Genomic DNA, 25,525 nt, shown 5'->3' with positions numbered 1-25,525 from the left:
AACAAATGCTGACCTTTTTTTTCCCCTTATAAGCACTATCAGAATGTACTAATCACTCAACCAACCTCTAACTGCTTAAAGACGCAGAGAATAAACTCTTTTATTTCAAAGTATAAATTTTGCTATTGGGAACTGTATCCTTTCAAGAGGATAAACTGTAGACAAAATAAACACATGCTATAGAAACATAAGGTGATAGAAGAGGTTAATTCAAATGAGTAATCCTTAAAAAAAAAACGTCAGAAGGCCTAAATCAAAAGCCAATGCTATTTTAAAGAATTTAAAAACTGCATTGAAATCGGGCTGGAGAGATGGAATGGAGGTAAGGCGTTTGCCTTGCATGCAGAAGGTCATCAGTTCGAATCCGGCTTCCCATATGGTACCCCGTGCCTGCCAGGAGCAATTTCTGAGCATGGAGCCAAGAGTTTCCCCTGAGCACTGCCGGGTGTGACCCAAAAACCACACACCCGCGCGAGCGCGCGCGCGCGCGCGCGCACACACACACACACACACACACACACTGCATTGAAATCATTTGAGCTCCCAAAGGTTTTCAATTTTACATAAAGAAAAGAAAAATAGACATCCATGGTATATGTAATCACAATTTGGGTTCAGCAGATCAGGAGGGAAGGATGGGAACATAAGAAATGAGATTTCGTTGGGGCGGTGGAGCAAAAGTACATAGGGTAGGATGTTTGCTTTGCACGTGTTTAATCTGGGTTCGATCCCAGGCGCCCCATATCATCTCCCAGCATAGCCAGGAAAGATCCCTGAGCCTAGAGGCAGGAGTAAGGCCCGAGCGGCTCTAAAACCAAAATACAAACACAAAACAAAAAAGTGGAAGGAAAAATAAGGGAGATCTTAACTTGGAGCTACTCAAAATTTAGTCGAGACTGAGATACTGGGTCATTTCCCCCATTCTCAGTGCCAAATGTGCAACTACAGTTTCTGTTTTTCCAATTGCTGAAAAAGCACTCACACCTACATCAGGAGTATGGCAATTTGGGGGCAATCATGGCTGGTAAAGTGAGTCCTTTTGAACTAGGTAAAGCAAAATAGGCAACTAGAGAAACTAAAAGCACGTTTGCATGCCTAAAAGATAAAAGACGAAAGTACAAAAACCCAGTACTCAACTAGAGACGGGAAGGAGCAAGGTAAAAAAGTGAGGGCTGATGGAGAGGGAAAGGCGTCTGGGGTGGGGGTGGCGGGCACCCCGTACATTACCTGCTCATACAGTCAGGTTGGTGCCAGTAAGGCCCATACAGCAGAGGCGGGAGGTTCCTGGCAACTGGCGCCCCCAAAATGGAGATGAGGTACATGCACTTGAGGGAGGGAACTAACGGGGTGCCCTCCAGGGTGAGGATGGCCAAGACGGGGAAGATGCGGGGGGGAAGGGGGGGTGTGGATGCCCGGGTGGAAGCAATATTAGGGCGGAAGCTATAGGCTGGAAGGCCAGCCAGGGCCCGAAGGGGAAAAGGAGCTGAGCTTCACCCCAGCGGGGAAAGAGAGGTGCCTTTACCTGCAGCGGCCGTGGGGGGCCGGTTCGCCCCTCTCGCTGTCTCTCCAGCACCAGTTCCCCCTCCTCCAGCGCAACCAACCATGATGCTCCTGCCCGCCCCGCATCCTCGTTGGCCAGGCCGCGCTGCCACTCACGAAGCGCGCAGAGCGCAAAGCAGCGCAGGGGGCGGGACTCGGAGAGCACCGCCCCCGCCCCCGCCCCCGCCCCCGCCAGCCACCGCGTGTTAGGTTGAGGGCGCACGGAGAGGCCTATCCGGTTTCTAGGGCCGAGTCGAAGCCTGGAGCTGGCTTGGGGGAGAAAAAAGGGCCTGCCCCGGGGGACGGCCTCCCGCTCCAGGGAACTGGCTCTGGGGATTACATTCCACACCGGCTAGCCTGTATCCTGCACACCGGAGCGTGATCTCGGGCGGGAGAGCACGGCGGGCCAACTCCGCCTCCCTCCGGGTCCCCAGCCCCCGGCAGTGCTGTCAACCCACGACTATGGGAACGAGGTGGCACTCGCCCCGCTCCCGCTCCCGCCCCCGCCCCGACCGTCCCGGCGCGTCTCCCCTCACGCCTACCCTGGGGCAGCAGGAGCAACTTTCTGCAAAGTACCGGCCAGCAGCCCCGAACGATCCCCAGGCCTCTGACTTCCCCGAAGCACAACTCCCTGCACCTGACCTCCCGCCCCCGCTGCACGGCCCAGCTCACCCGCCCCGCTGGCTAGCCAGTGTCCGTGCTCTCGGTGCCACTGGCGCCCACCCTGACTGCCGACGGACCGGTGCAGCCACAGGATGACAGGCGGTGTCCCCGGAGGGACCCTCTTACTAAAAGCAGTTCAAAGCCTCTTCCAGGGGTCCTCAAACTTTAAACAGGGGGCCAGTTCACTGTCCCTCAGACCATTGGAGGGTCTGACTATAGTAAAAACAAAACTTATGAACGAATTCTTATGCACACTGCATGTATCTTATTTTGCAATGAAGAAACAAAACAGATACAAATACAATATGTGGCCTGCGGGCCATAGTTTGGGGACCACTGCACGGTCTTGACAGTTCCCCTGAAATTAACTAGCTTTCGGGCCCGGAGAGAGATAGCACAGCGGCGTTTGCCTCGCAAGCAGCCGATCCAGAACCAAAGGTGGTTGGTTCGAATCCCGGTGTCCTATATGGTCCCCCGTGCCTGCCAGGAGCTATTTCTGAGCAGACAGCCAGGAGTAACCCCTGAGCAATGCGGGGTGTGGCCCAAAAAAAAATTAACTAGCTTTCTTAGGGGAACCCCATTTTCTGTCTTCCAGGAGACGACAGAGGAATGAGAGCAACTGTCTTAAAACCTCCGCTATTCTTATCCTATTTGTTTATTTTGGGTTTGGGATCTATACCCAGCAATGCTCAGAGATCACTCCCCGAAGGGTTCGGGGGACCCTATAGGATGCCAGGAAGTAAATCCGGGTCACAATCTTGTGCCCTGACCACTCACTATACTATCAGCTCTCCGACTGAGATCTATTAATGGTTCCAGCACAGAGGTTTCCAAATTTATTTGGCCTACCAAATTTTTTCCAGCTTCCCCCGTCCAAATCTGTCTCTTCCCCTTCCCTTCCCTTCTCCCAAATCTTTCATTCTCCCTTACACACACACACACACACACACACACACACACACACACACACACACACACACACACACACACACACATATCCAGTAGAGGTTTAGGGGTTACTCCTGGCAGGCTCAGGGAGCACATGGAATGCCAGAGATTAAATTCAGGTCTGCCCAGTGCAAAGCAAATGCCCTATCTGCTGTGTTATCGCTTCTGCCCCTCAAATCTACTCTTAAGTGAACAGAAAGAGTTTCACACTTGCACCAAAAGCTACTACCACCCCGCAATGGCTCTTTGGGGTGGAATGATGGGGTAATGTGCTTGCCTCACATGCAGCTTGACCATAGTTTGATCCCTAGCACTACCAAAGGGTCATTACAGGGTACAGTGACAGAGCCTCTGAGAACAAGGCACAAACCATCCTCACCAATTAAAAACAAAACAACAACAACAAAAAAACATCACCACCTCAAAGACATCAGGAGACATCCTGTTGTCTGCCATTCAAACCTCTGTCAAATCCCAGAAATCGCTCCTAGCTTGGGGGACCATATGGATCGCTGGGGGATCAAACCCGGTCGGTCCTAGGTCAGCTGTGTGCAAGGCAAGCGCCTTACCGCTAAGCCATCTCTCCGGTCCCATCGCGATGTTTTCTGAGGATATGATGTACTAAGTGTTAGAGAATCAAAATTGAGTAAGACAATCTAGTTTCAATTAACTACCAACAGGAAGGAGAATAGTTTTGCATATTATGGGGGTAGGGGTATGTGAGAGGAACTGACAATGAGAAATGTAAACAATTTTAAGTGTTGTGTGCAACAATTTAAGTTTTAGGTTCTTACAGGAGCATGTATGAAAAGGCCTCAATTAATGATAAAAAGGTATCATTGTAATGGTGTGACTTTCACAGTGGTATGACCTTTACCAAGTTTTCTAAGGGAAAACCAAACTCCTTTGGTTTCAAGTCATTCACTACACCAGGTTCTCTAGCATTCCCATTGATCTTGATCTTTTTTTTGTTTTGTTTTGTTTTTAGAGTCACACCTGACAGTTTTTAGGCAGTTTTTTATGCTCTGGTGGTGTTGAGGAAAAAGTGGTGCCAGAGATCAAACCCACCCTCTCACGTGCAAAAAGATGCTTCTGGTGCCATCTCCATGGCCTGAATTATCAGTATCTAAGAGGTGGGAATTAAGAGTGGGGATTATACAAAGAATGTTAAGAATAGATTAAAGGGGCCGGAGAGATAGCATGGAGGTAAGGCGTTTGCCTTTCATGCAAAAGGTCATCAGTTCGAATCCAGGCATCCCATATGGTTCCTCCGTGCTTGCCAGGAGCAATTTCTGAGCATGGAGCCAGGAGTAACCCCTGAGCATTGCCGGGTGAGACCCAAAAAACAAAAAAAAAAAAAAAAGAAAGAAAAAGAAAAAAAATGTGTTAAAAAATAAAGGGCCCGGAGAGATAGCACAGCGGTGTTTGCCTTGCAAGCAGCCGATCCAGGACCTAAGGTGGTTGGTTCAAATTCCGGTGTCCCACATGGTCCCCCGTGCCTGCCAGGAGTAACCCCTGAGAACCGCCGGGTGAGGCCCAAAAAAATCAAAAAAAAGAAAGAAAGAAAAAGAATAGATTAAAAAAAAACAACCTATGAATTATTGTGCCAATACCACTGGGGAAATAATAGAAAATGCTGGGAACTATAAAGAACTGTAGACTCCATATCCAGTCCAAAGAGAGTAGCTTCTATTCAGCTCTGGTTAAATTTTTGGTTAGTTTTTCTTTGAATTTAGGCCATACAAAGGGTTCTCAGGGCTTATTCCTGGCTCTGCACTGAGGGATCACTCATGGCAGGCTTGCTGAGGAGACTATATGGGGCATCAGGGATCAAACCTGAGTAAGCCACATGCAAGAAAAGCATCTTACCCAATGTCTCTGGCCCTAGTATTGTTATGCAATACATAACAAAGGTGACCAAGAACTTCAGATTTTCCAAAAGCCAGAAATAGTTTTGTATAAATATTCAGGTTTTACATAGTCAATTTCTTTTTAAACACTGTGTAGTTAGACAAAAACTGAGCTGAAAATTCAATTGTTGAGGTATTGATATAGATTAAGAAAAGCTGCTACTAAGGAGAGAAAGAGGAGAATATCAGGAATAAGTAACAGATTAAGAGATGGAGAGATAGCTCAAAATATTAATGCATATGCTTTGCATTTTGGAGGTCTCCTGTGCACTGGGTGTGAAGTAGTACCAAGAAGCACCAGGTTTGGACCCAAAACTGGCAGAGAGGTAATACAGTGGGAGGGCACTTGCCACAGACCTGGGTTGGATCCCAGGCATCCCTTGTGGTCTACCAAGCACCGCCAAGGAGTGATTCGTGAATACAAAGCCAGGAATAACCCCTGAGCATGTGGGATATGGGCCCCAAAACAGACAAACCAAAAGATTTAAAATAAGTAAGCATACTAAGCAGGTAGGAAATAAAAAGCAAGAGAAATAAAGGAAGCAAATAAAAAATGTGTGTGTGTGTATGAATAATAGATTATATCAAGAAAAAGTTCTAGTAATAGAAGAACTTTAGAAATGTAAACTAGGGGACCAGAGAGCAGAGACCCAATTTCAATTCCAGCACCATATGGTCCACAGTACACAGGCAGGAACACCTGAGCATGGAGCTGGAAATAACCCCTGAGCATCAAAGGACATGTCTCAAAAACCAAAATACAGGGCCAGAGAGATAGCACGCGACCAACCTGGTAAGACCCAGGTTCATTCCCGGCATCCCACATGGTTCCCTGAACCTGCCAGGAGCAATTTCTGATCACAGAGCCAGGAGTAACCCCTGGTACTACCAGGTGTAGCTTAAAAAGAAAACAAAACAAACAAAAAACCCAAAACACTACAATAAAATAAATGTCCACTGGGTGGCTAGGGAGATGACTCAGAGGGCTAATGTATGTGCTTTATATGCAGGAGGCCTGAGTTTGATCCCCTACATACATGTGCTGAGTGCAATCCCAGCAGCACGGTTACTTGAATCAGGCAACTATGCAGGTTGCTATCTCCAGCACTGCAAGAAACTTCCCATCATTGCAACTAAAGTGATGTGTTCAAACTGTGTCTAGGAGTGCAACTTCTTGCAAGAGCAAGTCTAAGAACTGCAGTAACCTCTAGCAAGCACTACAATCAGAATGTGCAGGAGCACCACGAATAAAGAGTGTGAGCCCTTATGCAAATGTGATGAAAACTTATACAAACACCACAAATAAAATGGTGTGAGTAGGGCTGTACTGCTAGGTTTGACTCCCAAACCAAAAATGGTATGAGGACAAGAGATGTGGTTCAATGGAACAGCACTTAACTTGTATGTATGTGGCCCTGAATTTGATCCCTAGCATTGCACACCTCTCTCCACCCTGAGTACCATCAGGTGCAATTCCAAAAACAAAACAAAACAAAAATCAAAACCAAAAGCTGGTGGCTGGAGTGAGAGAACAAAGGGAGGGTGTTTGCACTGCAACAAGGACAACCCAAGTTTGATCTCCAGAATGGTTCCCCCCTACTGACACCAGGAGTGATATCTGAGAATAAAGCTAAGAGTAAATCCTGAGCACCACAGGGTGTGGCCCTAAAACCAAAGCCAAACAAAAACTGGGCCTGGGGCCACGGAGATAGCTTAATGAGCTGAATACAGACTTTATAGAAACAGGAGACCTGGGTTCAACACCCAGCACCACATGACCCCCAGAGCACCATCCTGTGTGGTTCCCAGAAAGAAATAAGAAATCAGTGTGGGAGGCCGGAGAGATAGCATGGAGGTAAGGCGTTTGCCTTGCATGCAGAAGGACGTTGGTTCAAATCCTGGCATCCCATATGGTCCCCCGAGGCTGCCAGGAACAGTTTCTGAGCATATAGCCAGGAGTATAACCCCTGAGCGCTAACGGGTGTAACCCAAAAAAAACAAAAAAAAAAGAAAAAAGAAAACAGTAGTGTGGGGCTGGAGTGATAGCACAGGGGTAAAGGCATTTGACTTTCAGGAGGCCATACAGGATGGACCTGATTCAAATCCTGGTATCCCATATGTCCCCCGAGCCTGCCAGGAGTGACTTCTGAACTCAGAGCCAGAAGTAACTAACCCGAGTGCTATCAGGAGTGACCCAAAACAACAACAACAAATCAGTAGTAAGCATCAGCAATATAACTAAAGGCAAGGGAAGGAGGCACAGGAAGAAAAGAAGGTCCACTTCACATACATGGCTTTCATTATTATTATTCACTGCAACAAATTATCTCTCCCAGTTACCTCTCTAGACAAGTTATCCTCCCTAACTCAGTGCATCTACCTGCCTACTCAGTAACTTCTTAGTAGCCAGCCCGACTGACCTCTCACCAGAGGACTTAACTCCTTGGAGATCTCACTGGCACTTCCTCCTCTAGCAACATGAGTGTATACATGCAAAGGAGGGAATTTGACTTAGGTATCTCCTCTCTTGTCTGGGCTCCAGAGACCAGAAGGTGTCTTCCTTAGCATCTCATTTTTAAATACTATTGTATCTCCTGTGTTCCTCAAATCTACCCTCTCTATCTGTATTGCCATTTTAGATGACCAATTCTGAAGCCCCTGTTGTAAAAATCTCAGAACATCCAACGCAGTGCCAGAGACAGCACAGCAGTAGGGCGTTTGCCTTGCATGTGGCTGACCGGGGAGGGACCTGGTTCAAGTCCCAGCATCCCATATGGTCACTCAGCCTGCCGGGGCAATTTCTGAGTGCAGAGCCAGGAGTAATCCCTGAGCACTGCTGGGTGTGGCCCAAAGACCAATCAATCAACCAACCAACCAATAAAGTTTAAAAAAATCCAATGCATCTTTTTGTAGTAGAGACTGAGTAACTCCTTATGTAAATGTCTGATGTCTTCTCTTCTCCATCAGAATGCCAGTTCTACAAAGGCAAGAGCTTCGTCTGATCGGTTCATTAAAATATTCCCTCAGTTTAGTAGGTGGTCAAGGGCATTCAAAGGCACTCAGGGGCTGCTCCTAATTCTGTGCTCTGGAGTAGCTTCGGCCAGTGATGTAGGAATGGGGTTCTAGAGTGACAGTGGGGAGGTTTCTACTCCCCACATAGCAAAAGCAATGACTTCCCTCACTCAGTGTAGCATTAAGGAAATAGGCAATGGCACGTTTCCTACCCAAAAATGTTCAGATCTTCCCTTTAGAGAACTTAGAGAAGACAAGAGTTTTTACATGTATCTAAAAAGGGATGCAATGCAAATATACATATTTTCTATTGTGATAATCACTACTGACAGTATTAAAATTTTGGTCATCTCATTTATATTTGGAACCATAAAGGCTCTGTGGCGGTCAATTTAAAGCAGTAGGAAGAGTAAATAAAGTGTAGAATGACACTACATACCTTAGATCTCACAGATTGGACATTGAAAACAAAAAAGGGCAGGACAAGTTTTTTACTTTTTATTGGGTTTTGGGGTGGGGAGGGTTGGTATTTTGGGCCCATACCCAACAGGACTCAGGATTACACCTAACTCTGCGCTCAGGAATCACTCCTGGTAGGCTTGTGGGACCATAGGGGATGTTGGGGATGGAACACAGGTCAACAAGCAAGCACTCTATCTGCTGTACTATCACTCTGACCACAGATAGAGGTTTTTCTTGGCTGTCTGTTGTTTTGGGGGACACGTGATCTTGTGCTCAGGGCTTACTCCTGCCTCTAATTCCTCCTACTAGTGTTTAGGGAACCCTGTGTGAGGTGTAGAGAATTGAACTGAGATCTGCCACATAAAAAACATGTTGCTTGCTATGCTATTTCTCCAGTCCCAGTACAAGGTTTCGGGTTGATTTTTTTTTTTTTGAGGGGGAGGGGGCTCAATGGAGAGGAAGGGGCCACATCCAGAGATGCTCCAGAATACTTCCGACTCCTGCTCCAGGGCTACTCCCACCCATTTATGTGAGAGACCATTTGCTGCTAGAAACTAAACTTAAACCTCCACACGCAAAGCATGCACTCCAGCCCATTGAGCCATCTCATGGGACCACGGACTCATTTTAAGCCAATCTTTGTATATATTCTTTGACAGTAAAATTGCAGTTTTAGTCTAATTCTGAAGAAAAAAAAAAAAGAGCTTGATTTTTAGGGTCTAAGATCAAGACAAACCATATCTGGAGAATTTACTCCTCAATCACTTGGTCACCAAAATGAAAATAATTATGAGTCTCAACTGAGGAATAACTCTGGCTTAATATAGTCAGATATCTAACTTGTAAAACTGTCATTTTAGGGTGCCCAATTTACAAAATAACATGCATAATTCTCCTCGTCCTCTTTAAGCTCCTACATACCTCTTTAATATGCCCAACTTTATCTGGGTTAAATACACATACATCTGTTCAATTTATAAAAATATATATTCATTTTATTTTATATTATAAAAATATTAAAAATATAAATATTTACTTAATTATTCATGAAGGATGGTTTACAATGTAACATTTGTGTTTAAAAAGTATGTAGAGGGGCTGGAGCAATGGTACAATTAGTAGGTCATTTGTCTTGCACAATGCCAACCTGGGTCCAATAACTGGCGAGCTGGTCTCCCAGCACCACCAGAAGTGATCCCTGAGCATAGTCAGGAGTAATTCCTGAGCACCACTGAGTGTATCCCTCCCCAAAAAGTAAGTGAGGGCTGGAGTGATAGCACAGCAGTAGGGCGTTTGCCTTGCACACACACACAGCCTACCTGAATGGACTTAGGTTAGATCCTCAGCATCCCAAATGGTCCCCTGAGCCTGCCAGGAGCAATTTCTGAGCAGAGCTAGGAGTACCCCTAGAGCTGTCAGGTGTTTTGCCAAAACAAAAAAATAAAAGTAAGTGATTGAGCTGGGAGATACCACAAAGAGTAGGATGTTTGCTTTGCTTTCCGCTGACCCAGATTCAATCTCTGGCACTCAATATAGGATCCCTGTACCACTGGGATTGATCCCTGAGTCATAAGTAAACTCTGAGCACAAACCAAAACAAACAAAAGTAAGTGGGAGGTAAGGAAGTAGAATGGGTTGGAAACTAGAAACATTTGGTATCACTGTTATTATCATATTAGGCCTGCAGGCAAAAATAAAATGACCCCTAGTAGAAGTGAACTGATGAAAAGTTTAGTGGACTAGTTTGGCTTACATTGGTTAAAAACAAAAAAGCAAACAATAAGTTATTTGCACACTTGAATGAATACACATAATCTACCCTGAAAATAACTAAAGAAACATAATATAATTCCTTTTTTCTTTTAACAGTTACAGAGTCAAAAAAATTTTTTTATCTTCTCAAGGTTATACAACTGCTAAAGGTAACAGTATTTTTTTTTAAGGTAACAGTATTAACAGGTTACTAAATGCTTACTTGCCTAATGTGGTCAAATGCAGTTTTCCTGGAGTCAATAGGCTAGAGCTACATGTTTTTCATGCATTTTAATCCCCAGCACTGCGTATGGTAGCCCAAACAGTGTCAAGACCAGCTCCAGAGCACAACTGTGTGGCCGAAACACAAATTAAAAAATAAAAATTGGGGGCCAGAGAGACAGCATGGAGGTAAGGCATTTGCCTTTCATGCAGAAGGTCGGTGGTTCAAATCCCCGCATCCCATATGGTCCCCTGAGCCTGCCAGGAGCGATTTTTAAGCATAGAGCCAGGAGTAACCCCTGAGTGCCACCGGGTATGACCCAAACACGAATAACCCAAAATAAATAAATAAATAAAAGAGTCAAGAGGCCAACAAGATTGCGCTAGAGTTAAGGTGTCTGCCTTGCAAAGCGCTAGAGGACCGCGGAGCGAGGTTCGGTTCGATTCCCCGGGGTCCCATATAGTCCTCCCAAGCCAGGGGCAATTTCTGAGCGCTTAGCCAGGAGTAACCCCTGAGCATCAAACGGGTGTGGCCCGAAAAACCAAAAAAAAAAAAAAATAATAATAATAATAAAAATAAAAATTGGGGGTCAGCACTGATTTTTTGTTTTTGTTTTTGAGCTATGCTCAGCTGTTCTCAAGGGCTATTCCTGGCTCTGCACTCAGATCACTCCTAGGGGGGTTGGGGACCATGAAGGATGCTGGGAATTGAATCCAGATCAGCCATATGCAAGGCAAACATCCTACCTGCCCTACCCACTGTATTCAAGACAGCACTGAACTGTTAAGGGAGAGAGGGTAGATGCTGAAAGGGGCTTTCAAGTCATGCAGACGAGAATCATCCTCCAGGTGATCCTCTTGGGTTTTCCCTTCTGTGACATGCAGCTCACATCGAATACATTTCAGTTATGCTGAAGGTTAAAAGATTACAGGGCCAGGAAGGTTGTTCAAAGGGCTTGTGAGTAGATGTGGGAGGCCTGAGAGGGAACCCTTGAGCATAAGCACTCCTGAGAGTGACCCCTCCCCAAATACCAAAGCTGGGAGTAGCCCACCTCTACCAAATTAAATAAATAAAATATATTTACGGGGGCCAGAATGATAGAATAAAGATGTTTGCTTTGCATGCAGCAAAGCTAGGATTAATCCCCCGCCTCACATATGGTTCCCAAAATAACACCAAGAGCATAGAGCTAGGATTAAGTCCTGAGCACTGGGTATAGTGCAATACCTCCACCACCACCAAAAAAAAAGGGGGGGGGTGATTACTATATTTGGCACATAATGCGTGAGCAAGCGCGTGCGCGCGCATACACACACACACACACACACACACACACACACACACACACACACACCTTCATTATTTCCTGTAAAGTATTTTAAAACAGTACCACTACAGTTTTCTTCCAAACCAAAATTAACCTCCAAAGACTTGGCAGTGATCATCTAATGAGAATCCAAAAGGATAGGTAACAGATGTCAAAGTTTCACAATTAGAACAGCAAGACAGCTGTGCAAAATGACAGGCCTCTAGTGCTACAGTGCTGAGAAAACAGTACAACCTCAAAACCAGAGGACACAAGGCCAAGATAGGATGGGGCTCAAGGTGCCCGCCTGGGGTTGGAGAGATAGCCTGGAGGTAGAGTATTTGCGTTGCATGCAGAAAGCTGGTGGTTCGAATCCCGGCATCCCACATGGTCGGTCCCCCGAACCTTCCAGGAGTGATTTCTGAGCGTAGAGCGAGGAGTAACCCCTGAGCGCTGCCGGGTGTGACCCAAAAACAAACAAACAAACAAACAAAAACAAATCAAGGTGCTGGCCTTAGATGTAGACAAACTGAATTGATCCCTGCACCAGAGTCCCCTGAGCAATGAAGCAAAAGCAGGCCCTTAACACCAGACGGTGTTGCCTCAGACCCTATTTCCCAAACAAAACATAATTAAAATATGACAACCTGAGCAAGGACTGGTGTTTCAGTGATATACACAGCTAATTTAATATTTCATTTTTTGTTGTTGTTTATTAGGAATACCACCAAGTTGTGTCCTAGTATGTACCTCTTAGTTCCCAAAGTTGCTAGTGAGAACTGGAGAGTTCTCCAATTGAGGTCAGAGCTATAATAGGGAGCGAGCTTGCTTGTATTTGGCTGGTTCCTAAGTGGTCTACACCCTTATGGGGTCCCCCAAGCCTTGCCAGGAGTCACCCCTGAACACAGAGCCAGGAGTAAGCCCTGAGCACAGCTGGGTATGGCCTTCTCCCCAAAGAAATCACCTGAGTGAATTTAAAAGTACTAAAATACACTGTTAGGGGCCAGAGTGATAGTACAGTAGGTAGGGCACTTGCCTTGCATTCAGCCAACCTGGGTTCAATCCCCACCCTCCCATATGATCCCCTGAGCACGGCCAGGAATGATCCCTGAGTGCAGAGCCAGGAGGAACATCTAAGCTCCAATGAGTGTGGTCCAAAAAACAGCAAAACAAAAAAATAAAACTAGGGCCGGGTAGGTGGCGCTGGAGGTAAGGTGTCTGCCTTGCAAGCGCTAGCCAAGGAAGGACCGCGGTTCGATCCCCCGGCGTCCCATATGGTCCCCCCAAGCCAGGGGCGATTTCTGAGCACATAGCCAGGAGTAACCCCTGAGCGTCAAATGGGTGTGGCCCAAAAACCAAAAAAAAAAAAATAAAATAAAACTAAATAAAATAAACCCATAAATAAAGCACTACTTGAGGGGAAGAGAGGTGTTTCTAGGGCAATCTCCCTGGTGTACTCAGGGGAACATGTAGTGCTACAACACAAATCCAAACCTCCAAGTATGCAGAACCATCTCTCTATCCCTAAATTCCAAAAAAATAATTTCAGGAAGGAGAAAGAGTGTTTGGTCCCAACTGTGCTCAAAGCTTACACTGGTCTCTGTAATCAGGAATCATGCCAGGTGGTACTTGGGGTATCTATGTAGTGCTGGGGATCAAACTTGAGATGGACACATTCAAAACAATGACCTTAATTCCTATATCTGGGGAAGCTGCAGAGACTCTTTCAAGAGTACAGGCCAGGGCCCAGAGAGATAGCACAGCGGCGTTTGCCTTGCAAGCAGCCGATCCAGGACCAAAGGTGGTTGGTTCGAATCCCGGTGTCCCATATGGTCCCCAGTGCCTGCCAGGAGCTATTTCTGAGCAGACAGCCAGGAGTAACCCCTGAGCATCGCTGGGTGTGGCCCCCCAAAAAAAAAATGAAAGAAAGAAAAAAGAGTACAGGCCAGAATGCTCAATTCAGTGCTGGGGGCTGAAAGAGTTTGGGGATCCTGAACTACACCCAATAAGTGGTGTTAGCTCCTGTTCAGGGCCTTGCACATGCTGGTCATATGCTCTACTACCTGATCCACAGCCTTCGTTCCCATTGTTTTTTTTATTCTTCTTTGCTTTTACTCTTTTCCCTCCTCCTTTACTGGGAAGTGAAGCTCTTTATTTATGCAACAATACTCTTATAAAATGTAGTGCTTAGACCAGAGAGTACAAAAATGCTTGCCTTACAGTGAATAATATATTTATGTACTGGCAGGCCCTACTCATAATTCCTAAAAGATTTTTAAGAATTTATGGGGCCGGAGAGATAGCATGGAGGTAAGGCGTTTGCCTTTCATGCAGGAGGTCATTGGTTCGAATCCCGGCGCCCCATATGGTCCCCTGTGCCTGCCAGGAGCAATTTCTGAGCCTGGAGCCAGGAATAACCCCTGAGCACTGCCAGGTGTGACCCAAAAACAAACAAAAAAAAAAAAAACAAAAAAAAAAAAAAAGAATTTAGTTTAGTTAGGTAGTACAGATCTACTAAGTCACGTGCTAGCTATTTCCAAATTCTACTATGTAGTGGGCCCTAAATTGGCAGCCCAAGAAATGAAATCGTTTTATTCTAGAACCAACCAAATAGAAATTCCTACTATCACTTATGGGATAATGTATCTAATAATAACCATCTCCCAAAGGGACAGCTACCAAAGGTATAGTGCAAATGGAAAATGAAAGCAGGAGTTTGGAAGAGGCACAAAGGGCAGATCAGATGTTTTGCATATGGGAGAATTGGGTTAAACCCCCAGTACCACTTGGTCTCCTTCCTTGAGAAGACTCCAAGATGCAGAGACAGGAGTAGCCTCAGAACACTGAGTAAAGTGGCCAGAAAAAAAATTCTTCCTTCTTTTTCCTTCCTTCATTCATCTATAGGGACCATATATAGGGGCAGGGCCTGTACCAAGATCAGACATGTGCAAGGCAAATGCCCTACCCATTCTACTATATCTCCGGCTCTAAGTGCTTGGTTTGTTGTTTTTGTTTTGTTTGGGGGTTCAGGACTCACTCTTGACTCCATACTCAGGAATAACACCTGAGGCCATAATGGAGCATCAGGAATTGAATCTGGGTCAGCTGCCTGCAAGGGACGAGCCCTATCCACTGTATATATCACCAGCTCCTCTAAATGCTCTAGGACTCAGGGGTCTCCCCTCCGTACAACATTTTGTGGCCCTGCCCTAGAGGAATCTTTTTTTGTTTTGTTTTGTTTTGTTTTAGTTGTTTGGGTCACACCTCCCAATGTTCGAGGCTTACTACTGACTTTGCACTCAAGGATCACCCCGACTTTGCCTCCTGCGGCTCCCAGGTAAATTGAGTTTGAGACCCCTGCAGTCAAAGACACAATATGGGTGTTAAGGCACTTGCTTGATTTGCATCTTTTTTTTTTTTTTTGGTCTTTGGGTCACAATTGGCAGTGCTTAGGGGTTACTCCTGGCTCTGCACTCAGAAATCACTCCTGGCATGCTAGGGGTACCATATAGGATGCCAGGAATCAAAACACCATTAGTCCTGGGTCGGCCACATGCAAGGCAAATGCCCTACCACTGTGCTATCTCTCCGGCCCTTGACTTACATCTTACAAACACCAGTTCCATCTCAAACACCACACACAGTGACTAAGTCACCAGGAGTGACTCCTAAGCACTCCAAAGCTAGGAGTAGCTCCTGAACAACAAATATAAATATATAAGTCTCCTGTTCCATTTGGAAGGCAAGCGCTATGACACAGGGATGGGGGGAGAGAGCTCAAAGGACTGGAGTACAGGCTTGCACTGGCACAAGGTCCTCTACCAGTTATCCCAGCACCTTGCCAGGGTGTGGCTCCCAAATAAAACAAACAGGACCAGACAGCACAGCGGTTTGCCTTGCAAGCAGCCTGTCCAGGATGGATGGTGGTTTGAATCCTGGAATTCCATATGGAGTCTGCCAGGAGTGATTTCTGATCACAGAACCAAGAGCAGCCCCTGAGCACTGCCAGGTGTGAATAATAATAATAATAATAATAATAATAATAATAATAATAATAATAATAGAAACAAAAATAAAGACAGTTTAAAGTTTGATGACTTTTTGCTCTATGTTACAACAGCTTCTTTTTTTCCTTCTTTCTGTTTTTTTGGGACACATCCAGTGGTGCTCAGAAATCACTCCTGGGGGCCATAGAGATAGCACAGCAGGAGGGTGTTTGCCTTGCAAGCAGCCAACTCAGGATGGATGGTGATTCGAATCCCGGAATCCCATATGGTCCCCCAAGCTTGCCAGGAGTGATTTCTGAGCACAGAGCCAGGAGTAAAACTGCTGAGCACTGCCGGATGTGACCCAACCCCCACCCAAAAAAATCGCTCCTGACTTGGGGGACCATATAGGATGTGGAGATTGAACCCACGTTTACATGCAAGGCAAATGCCCTACCACTGTGCTACCATTCCTGCCCCACAACAGCTTCTTTTTTTTTTTTTTTTTTTTTTTTTTTTGGTTTTTGGGCCACACCCGGCGGTGCTCAGGCGTTACTCCTGGCTGTCTGCTCAGAAATAGCTCCTGGCAGGCACTGGGGACCATATGGGACACCGGGATTCGAACCAATCACCTTTGGTCCTGGATCGGCTGCTTGCAAGGCAAACGCCGCTGTGCTATCTCTCCGGGCCCCACAACAGCTTCTTAAACAGTGGATTTCAACCCCAAACAGGGTCAGTTTTATAAATAGCAAAGAAATAGCAACAAAATTGTTTTGGCTTTTCTAAAATTATTCCATTTGGGGCCACACATAGTGGTGCTCAGGGCTTATGCCTGAGAGTATTCAGGGATTACTTCTTAAAGGGTTTAGGGGACTATATGAGATGTCAGGTTGAACCCACATCGGCAAGTAGAAGGCAAACACTCAGCCTACTGTATTATTACTCTGGCCCTCAAAGTTTTAACTTCCTTTTTTTTTTTTCATTTTTGGACCACACCCGGTGACACTCAGGGGTTACTCCTGGCTATGCGCTCAGAAATCACTCGCTGCTTAGGGGATCATAAGGGACTCCAGGAATCAAACTGAGGTCTGTCCTGGGCCAGCCACATGCAAGGCAAATGCCTTACCACTGTGCTATCGCTCCAGCCAAGTATTAACTTTCTTATGATTTATTAACATTAAATATTTTATCTGCAAACCTGTTTTTATACCTCTATACCTAGATTCATGTTAATATTTCTCAGGCAAAAAAGTCTGGAATAGAAAAAATTAAAATATAAAAAAAATTAAAATATGACTTTAAAGTTTTAAAATTTGGTGGATAACAGAAAGCCATGAATAAAAGGGCAGCTGTAAAACAGCTTCTAGAGAAATTTCAAAGACAAAAATATTTTGAGGGCCAGAGAGAATACAGTGGGTGCTTATCTTGCATGCAGTCAATCCAGATTCAATCCCTGGCCACCCCTTATTTTGGTCCCAGATGTGGTATTCAAAAAACAAGAAAAAGGGGGCCAGAGCTGGCGATGCTTATCACCAAAAACCATTTTTTGGGGGTAGGGTCACAATCTGTGGTGCTAAGGTGTTGATATGATTGATTAGTCTTTACCTTAATCTGTATGGCATATCAGACTTCATTTCCCTTCCTTTTTACATATCAAAAACCCACCTGGGCAGGAAAGAACCTTTGGATAGGCTCTCTACCCCAACCTGTTTTCCACTCATGGATGTGGTTCTTTTCTTCCCAATAAAGCTCTGGCAAAGGCCTCTCTCACTCTTTCCATGTGGTGGAAAGATCCCCAGACCCATGTTTCATCTCTCCAGTGGCTCTGTTCCAGACCCAATTCCCCTTTCCCCTTAGGATTGGGAAGAGAGGAATTATTTACACTAAGGGTCTACTACTTTGTGCTCAGAGACCACTCCAGGCAGTGCCAAGAATTAAACCCAGTCTGCACATACAAGGTGGCATGTAGTATCTCTGGCCCCAGAAAGTGTCTTTTCAAAGAATTAGTCCTCTGGAGGATGGCACAGTAGTACAACCGGTAAAGAACTTGCCTTGCACTTAGCAGACTGGGGTTCAATTTTCAGTACCATATATATAGTCCCTCAGCACCACCAGGAGTGATCCCTGAGTGAGAGCCAGGAGTAAACCCTGACTCTGCCAGGTATAGCCCTAAAATAAATCAAGAAGTATGATCCTCATAATCATTCCACCTTTTCTATCAATTCAACCTTTTAGGCAGTAGCAATAGTACAGTGGGTAGGGTGCTTGCCTTGCAATCACCCCAGGTTCAATCTCCAGTATCCCATATGGTTCCTTGAACCCACCAGGCATAATTTCTGAGTGCAGAACCAGGAATAATCCCTGTGTATCACAGGGTATGGCCCAAAAACCAAAAAGAAAAATAAATACAACCTTTCAAATAAAAAGCAAATTTTTTTCCTTTTACAACCCAAACTCTGCAAAGGTTACAGATTACAATGCCAAGATTCTCCATATCCCATCATCCAGTCATGCAACAGAGAGGCCTGTTCCTGGTAATACAAGTACTTATGTATAACATCAAGCTCAGCAGACACGTTCCTCCATCTGTCTCAAGATGATTTTGTTGACTTGAGAAATGACAAAATTCAAAGACCAGATTCAGGGACGAGGGAGATAGTACAGAGGTTTAAGCACTTGATTTGTATGTGAGCAACTCCAGTTGGGTCCCTAGCACCACTGGGAGGGACCCTAAATACAAGAGTCTGGAATCAGCCCTGAGCACCAGTAGGTGTGGTTTAGAAAGAAAGAAAAATGGCACCATAAAACCAATGCACAGGAGATCAAAAGTGGAAAAGGAAAACAACTGAATAGCGAACAGGTAGGGTGTATGCACGTGGCCATCCCAGGTTTGAACCCCAGCATCCTATATAGTCCCTGTTTTCCCCAGCTTTGGGGCAGGACTGAGAAATGAATCAGCTGGGAATGATAGGGTTTAGAAAAGATTTGGAGCGTTTTAAAAAGACTCAAATTTTTAACAGTCAAAACCTATTTGCTAAAGAAAGAAATAAAAGAAAACAAAACAAAACAAAATCCTCCTTGTTAGTACTGATGGAGCAAATGATAGCAGCCTTAACAGAGAAGTAAAGGAGGGCCGGCATCCTAACGCTTATTTGCTACAAAAATAAACCTGTTAAACTTATATAAGCACATTACAAAAAGGGTACACTTGGTCTAATATTTGTTACTTAAATATTAAAACAGTAAGTATTAAGACTTAAATGAGTAAAGTCTTTTTTTTTTTTTTTTTTTTGGTGTTTGGGCTACACCCGGCGGTGCTCAGGGGTTACTCCTGGCTGTCTGCTCAGAAATAGCTCCTGGCAGGCACGGGGGACCATATGGGACACCGGGATTCGAACCAACCACCTTTGGTCCTGGATCGGCAGCTTGCAAGGCAAACGCCGCTGTGCTATCTCTCTGGGCCCTTGAGCCATATTTTTAATTGTATGATAAAGGGATGAGGCTGAGGGGTCAGGTAATAGCACAGAGGTAGGGTGTTTCATTTGCCTTGCACATGGCTGACCCAGGATGGACCCGGGCCCAAATGAGTAAAGTCTTAAAGAATTAAGTCTTAAATTACTTCAATGACTAATTGAAATTAATCAATACTTAACTCTGTCCAAGAGTTTTTCTTCACATTAGGATGGGAAATTCACTTTCTCTGATCATTCTTCCTGATGATTTTACACAGAACATTCATAATGACCCCACTGACTTCAAAATATGTGCCCACTCTCACATTTTCTTTGTAACTAGTACACCAGGAATAATTGCTGAGACAGGAGTAACCCCTGAGCACTGCTAGATATGGCCCCAAAACAAACAAACACAAAATGTGGAGGTGTGGGACTAAAAAGATAGTACAGAAGTGCTTGCACACATCACACCTGAGTTCCATCCTGGGCATCCCATATGAATGGGACTCAACAGGAGCAATTCCTGAGTGCAGAGTCAGGAGTTACTCCAGCACCGCCTGTTGTAGTTTAAATAAAAAGAAAGGAAAGTAGAGATGTGTGTGTGTGTGTGTATATATATATATATATACATATATATATATATATATATATATACACACACACACACATATATACATACACATATATATATGTATGTATTTTTGGGGGTGGGATTTTGGGGTCACACCCGGCGGTGCCCAGGGGTTACTCCTGGTTCCGAGCTCAGAAATCACTCCTGGCAGGCATGGGGGACCATATGGGATGCAGGAAATCGAACCACCATCTGTCCTGGATGATCTCGATGCAAGGCAATCGCCCTACTGCTGTGCTATCTCTCAGGCCCCTGGAGATGTATATATTAAGCATATGTACAAAAGGCCATCAAATCCCTTATCTTGATCATTACTCATTTTATATTTCCCATCTAAAATTTTCTCCTTTCTCCCATCTCAGCCCTACCACTCTTACAACCAGGTCATCTGGAAAAAATTTATTTTTCTGTTCATAACTCTTCTTTGAGGGGGTAGAGTTATTCCCCCAAACTCAAAATGAAACATTTTCTCATTATGGTCTTAGAAGGTGGCCCCCAATTGGTTCTGAAACTTATCTAGTGCTCAATACAAATGAAATTCCTAACGAGAAGGCATTATCTAACTGGCAGAAGTGATTTCTCCAAACATAAACTCACCTTCCTGGAGCTCAAGTGCCCAACACCAAGAAGGACCCAGTCTGTGCTGACAGAAACATACCAGGGGAAGTGGATGCTGGTGGGATAGTGAAGTGCAACAGCCTTAGAGCGCAGCTTTCCTGTGTGGCGTTTGGAGCCTTTCACTAGCTAAAATGTATCAAGGCTTGGACTTCTCAGGGGGCTGGATTATTCAAGAGTTAGATCTAGAGAAACACCAGCACCCGATCCGCACTTGCCACCTCTTCCTCCGGCCCTCGAATCTCTTGATGCCTTTCTCCTAGATGGGCGCCTGGGCCTCTCTGCACAGCTAGCTGCTGCAGTGGCAGGGTTAGTCGCCTGCGACACTGAGACAGGTAAATAAAGAAATTGCATTTGCTGGGACGCAGGGGGGAGGGGTCTCCTGCCTGGGAAGAGTTTACATAATGCAACAGCAAAAAAACAGGGAGCTCTGCAGACCTGTCAATGGAGACACCAGGCTGGTGCGCCTCTCGAAAACACTCTCCAAGAGACTGTTTGTCTCCCCCAGGCTCAGCGATCGCAGCTTACCATCTGTCTATGCTCACCGCCCCGCTTCCCTACCGATCCTTATTATTGCAATTATAAAGGAGGAAACACACACACACACACACACACACACACACACACACACACACACCATCATCACCCCCATGGCGCATGCCACCCCCACTCCTTGGGAAGTTTTCCTTGCAAAGGGCAAAGATCTTGCAGGAGGAGCACGGCCGGGTCTGCAATGACAGGCCCTCCACACGCCACCTAGGGCAAGGCAAGGTTCGGGCCCCATCTACTCCCCCCAGGCCTCTCACAAAGGAGAGTGGTTCAGTCCAGAGCATCCCCCCCCCCCAGCACCTGACTCCCCCCTCTTCCCGGGCAACTGGGGGCCGGCAGGGGCGGGGGGAGAGAGGAGGATGAGTTATTAAAAAAATCAAGGCCAAGAGCCTAAGCTCGTGCAGAGTCGCTCGGAAATCCTCCGAGCGGCGGGCGTGGCGGGAAAGCGTACCTGAACAAGTGCGGCGGCTTCCTTCGCAGCCAGCGTTTCCACTCACCCTTTCGGAGAGAACAAGGCGCCTTCCGGCGCAGCATGGCCAGCCCTCGCGTCACTCTAGCTTGCTGGTAGTTCATTCTCCCCTTAGGCCCCGCCCACCTCCGCTCCTCTCCACCAATGGCAGGGCCCAAGTTCCGGCTCTTCCAGCAGGGTAGGGTGAGCGCCATCCAGGAAGTCTCTGGAGGGGTGGGCGGCCCTACCGGCCTGAGCCAGGGGTACGTAGGCGACCACAGAGATGCCTGATTGAAAATTAAAAAAAAAAAAATCTGGCGGCAGCTTGCCTCCCGACCGCTCGGTTCGTAGCCGTGCAGGGCCTCTCAGCCTGGTTTTTTTAACCTCTGCCTTTAGGGGCGCTCTACACTAAGCATTTCTTTACCTGCTCCTGGGAAGCCATCTTGGGTCGTGCTGGCGCCTGGGGGACTGGCTGGTGCAGGCTGGGAGCTTAAGCAACCTGAGCAACCCGCCTCACATTTTCTGGGACTCACAGCCAGTTCCGACTTGCACTCCTTTAGACAATTAGAATGTGCTTCGGTTCGGATGCAAAAGACTGTCTGGGGTCATGTCGAAGGTTGCTGTAGACACTCAGCACCCCCCTTCCCCTAGAAGGCAAAGATGCACAACTGGAACCAGAGTGGGGGTGCTCCCAGATTGCCAGGATGAGTCAGTCAATAGTGGGGAGGGGGGCATCTCTTTCCTCGGTAGATGAGAAGACCAATTTCGTTTCTGCAGTTTTATTCTAAAAGGCTCGGCTTCACGTCCAAGTTTTCCCCAGGTTTGGGGCAGGACTGAGAAATGAATCAGCTGGGAATGATCGGGGTTAGGAAAGATTTGAAGCGTTTTAAAAAGACTCAAATTTTTAACAGTCAAAACCTACTTGCTAAAGAAAGAAATAAAAGAAAACAAAACAAAACAAAATCCTCCTTGTTAGTACTGATGGAGCAAATGATAGCAGCCTTAACAGAGAAGTAAAGGAGGGCCAGCATCCTAACGCTTATTTGCTACAAAAATAAACCTGTTAAACTTATATAAGCAATTACAAAAAGGGTACAATTGGTCTAATCATACTTGTTACTTAAATATTAAAACAGTAACAATTAAGATTTAAATGAGTAAAGTCTTAAAGAATTAAGTCTTAAATTACTTCAATGACTAATTGAAATTAATCAATACTCAACTCTGTCCAAGAGTTTTTCTTCACATTAGGATGGGAAATTCACTTTCTCTGATCATTCTTCCTGATGATTTTACACAGAACATTCATAACGACCCCACAAACCTCAAAATATGTGCCCACTCTCACATTTTCTTTGTAACTAGTGAAATGCTCATGTACAGAAGTTTAGATGTGGGACTTTGGATTTACAAGATATTCTACAGCTGGGATGTGATTCAGGCAGTGGCAGGGATGACCTTATATTAGACCTGGGTTTGATTCCTGGCACCCTATAACCTCCCCTAACACAGCCAGGAGCAACCTATAACAACTTGAGAACCAAAGTTAAATATATGATCCAAAACGTGTGGGAGGATTGGAGCGATAGCACAAAGGATAGAGTTAGCCACAGCCTGGCTTTTGCATGTGGCTGATCTGGATTCAATCCCCCACATACTATATGGTCCACAGAGCACCACCATGGGGAATTCCAGTGTGCAAAACCAAGAGTAACCCCCAAGCATCGCCTGCATGGCCCAAAACAAAAACAAAAACTGCATGTGAGAACCAGGTTTGATCTCAGATACAGCATGATCTCCAAATACTGCTGGGAGCAGCTTCTTGAGCAATGTACAAAGAATGGTCCTTGATCAAACACAGGAAGGGGGGGGGGAGAAGGAGGGAGAAAGAAATGTAAAGAGGGAGGGAGGGAGGAGAAAGACATAAAGGGAAGGATGGAGAAAGAGAGAGGGAGGGGAATCAGGGAAATGAGAGAGGGAGGAAGGATAGGGAAGGAAGAAATTCGGCCTGAGTGGTAAGTTAAAGAGCTAAAGCATATGCTTCGCTTCATCACCTCATGGGTTGCCTGAGCACTATGGACTCCCAAGCACTGCTGTGTATTGTCCCACCCATAAAAATTCTTGGATAGAAATTAGTTTTATTTAATTTTATCCATGGAGGGAGTAAGCAAAACCAAACTCAGAAGTCTCAAGTTGGGGCCGGAGAGATAGCATGGAGGTAAGGCGTTTGCTTTTCATGCAGAAGGTCACTGGTTCAAATCCCAGCATCCCATATCATCCCCCAAGCCTGCCAGGAGCATGGAGCATGGAGCCAGGAGTAACCCCTGAGCACAGCTGGGCATAAACCAAAATCAAAAACAAAAACAAAAAAGAAGTCTCAGGGCCAGCAAGGTGGCGCTAGAGGTAAGGTGTCTGCCTTGCAAGTGCTAGCCAAGGAAGGACCACTTCGATCCCCCGGCGTCCCATATGGTCCCCCCAAGCCAGGGGCGAGATCTGAGCCTGAGCACTTAGGTAGGAGTAACCTCTGAGCATCAAATGGGTGTGGCCCCCCCAAAAAAAAAAAAAAAGTCTCAAGTTTACTTTGGAATGAGGTAAGATTTTAAAAAAGAAAGGATTAGCCAAAGCAATATCTCAAATGTTTCCCATTTCCTACAGTACAATATCAGCAATCTACATAAAGTCCATGTATCACAGGATAAAGAGAATACAGCAGGTAAAATGTTTGCCTCACATACAGCTGACCTGAGTTCAATCCCCAGCACAGCATATGGTCCTCCAAGCCCTACCAGGGGTGATCATTGAACACAGAGCCAGGAATAAGCCTTGAAAACTGCCAGGTGAAGTCCAAAATCCAAGTGAAAAAAATAAATTTTATTTCTAGAGGCTGGAGCGGTGGCACAGGGGTAGGCGTCTGTCTGCCTTGCTCGTGGCTCACCTAGGACGAACCTCAGTTCGATCCCAGCATCCCATATGGTCCCCAAGCCAGAAGTGATTTCTGAGCACATAGCCAGGAGTAATCCCTGAGCATCAACAAACAAAATAAATAAATAAATAAATAAATTTTATCTCTAGGAGACTTCTTTGGATACCTTTAATACAATTCCTTAAGAATGTTTTGGATATAGTCAGAAATGAAATATGAGCAGCTTGGATACATGCAAATATTATATTTAATAATAAAACAATTTATCAACAACAATAACGACAAATCAGAAATATTTGAGACCTCAGTGCTGTAGAAGAAAATAAGAGTATGAAGACAAAATAGCAACTAACCCAGAAGGCTGCATGATGAGTAAAGCAAAGGCAAATCTGGTGAGGATAGTACTAGATGCTCTTGAAAAGGAGAATGGCACATATTTGACTGCTTGTAAATAGGGCTCCATATTGTATGCTATATGCAATAGAGACAAAGATCCCAGGGGGAAGAGAGAAGAGAGGGAAAAGGTTAGTATACAATTCAGGATAAACTGATGGGATACAATGAGATAAAGTTAAAGAGAGTGAACTACGGCTTTTTGTTTCCTGTGAAGTCTAAAATAATCCAGTTCCAAGTCTTTAGGTATATAGCTCAAACTCAGTGATCACATATGAGTAGCACTAGGCACTGTAAAGGAATGGTGGATCCAGGGAGTGGCTTACAAAAGAGGAAATATGGTTCCTGCTCTCAAGGAGCTTACAACCTATATGGAGACAGATACCACATACAAAGTAACTATAAAACATATTTACAATATAACATAAATACAATAAATATAAATCTGTAAGAATATTTTAAAGCTAAAGTTTACTAAGGTTTGTTATGGTGTCAATAATTGTCTAGAAGTCCTAAGGTTGAAGAGGGTTTTCTGAAAGAAATTATTGGACTTTTTAAGAATTATGTTAACAGAGCATGCGCAGACACATAGAAGTGGGAGTAAATATGTCATGTCCAGTAAGCAGATTAGCTTGATGAGAACAGAAAGTCTAAATAGGTTTGAGGTAAGAAGTGAGTATGATGAAACATCAGGGATGTATCTGGTAAAA

General features: G+C 45.3%; 1 protein-coding gene across 3 annotated transcripts in view; it reads right to left on the bottom strand.

Annotated features, from left to right (window-relative positions):
• The window catches only part of CHD8 (chromodomain helicase DNA binding protein 8), an 87,016-nt gene extending 65,429 nt beyond the window's left edge, over positions 1-21,587 (bottom strand). For 2 of the 3 annotated variants that reach the window (XM_049768578.1, XM_049768580.1), the window contains exon 1: positions 20,485-20,506. The gene's annotated coding sequence lies outside the window, so the exon portion shown is untranslated. Of the gene's footprint in view, positions 1-20,484; positions 20,507-21,502 lie in introns of those variants that run through there. The other variant, XM_049768579.1, reaches the window with a different exon arrangement.
• Between the last annotated feature and the right edge of the window lie 3,938 nt (positions 21,588-25,525).

This window comes from Suncus etruscus, chromosome 2, assembly GCF_024139225.1.
Source record: "Suncus etruscus isolate mSunEtr1 chromosome 2, mSunEtr1.pri.cur, whole genome shotgun sequence".
NCBI classification, from domain to species: domain Eukaryota; kingdom Metazoa; phylum Chordata; class Mammalia; order Eulipotyphla; family Soricidae; genus Suncus; species Suncus etruscus.
The sequence above is the reverse complement of the archived record's forward strand: the minus strand, read 5'-3'. Positions and strand labels throughout refer to the sequence as shown.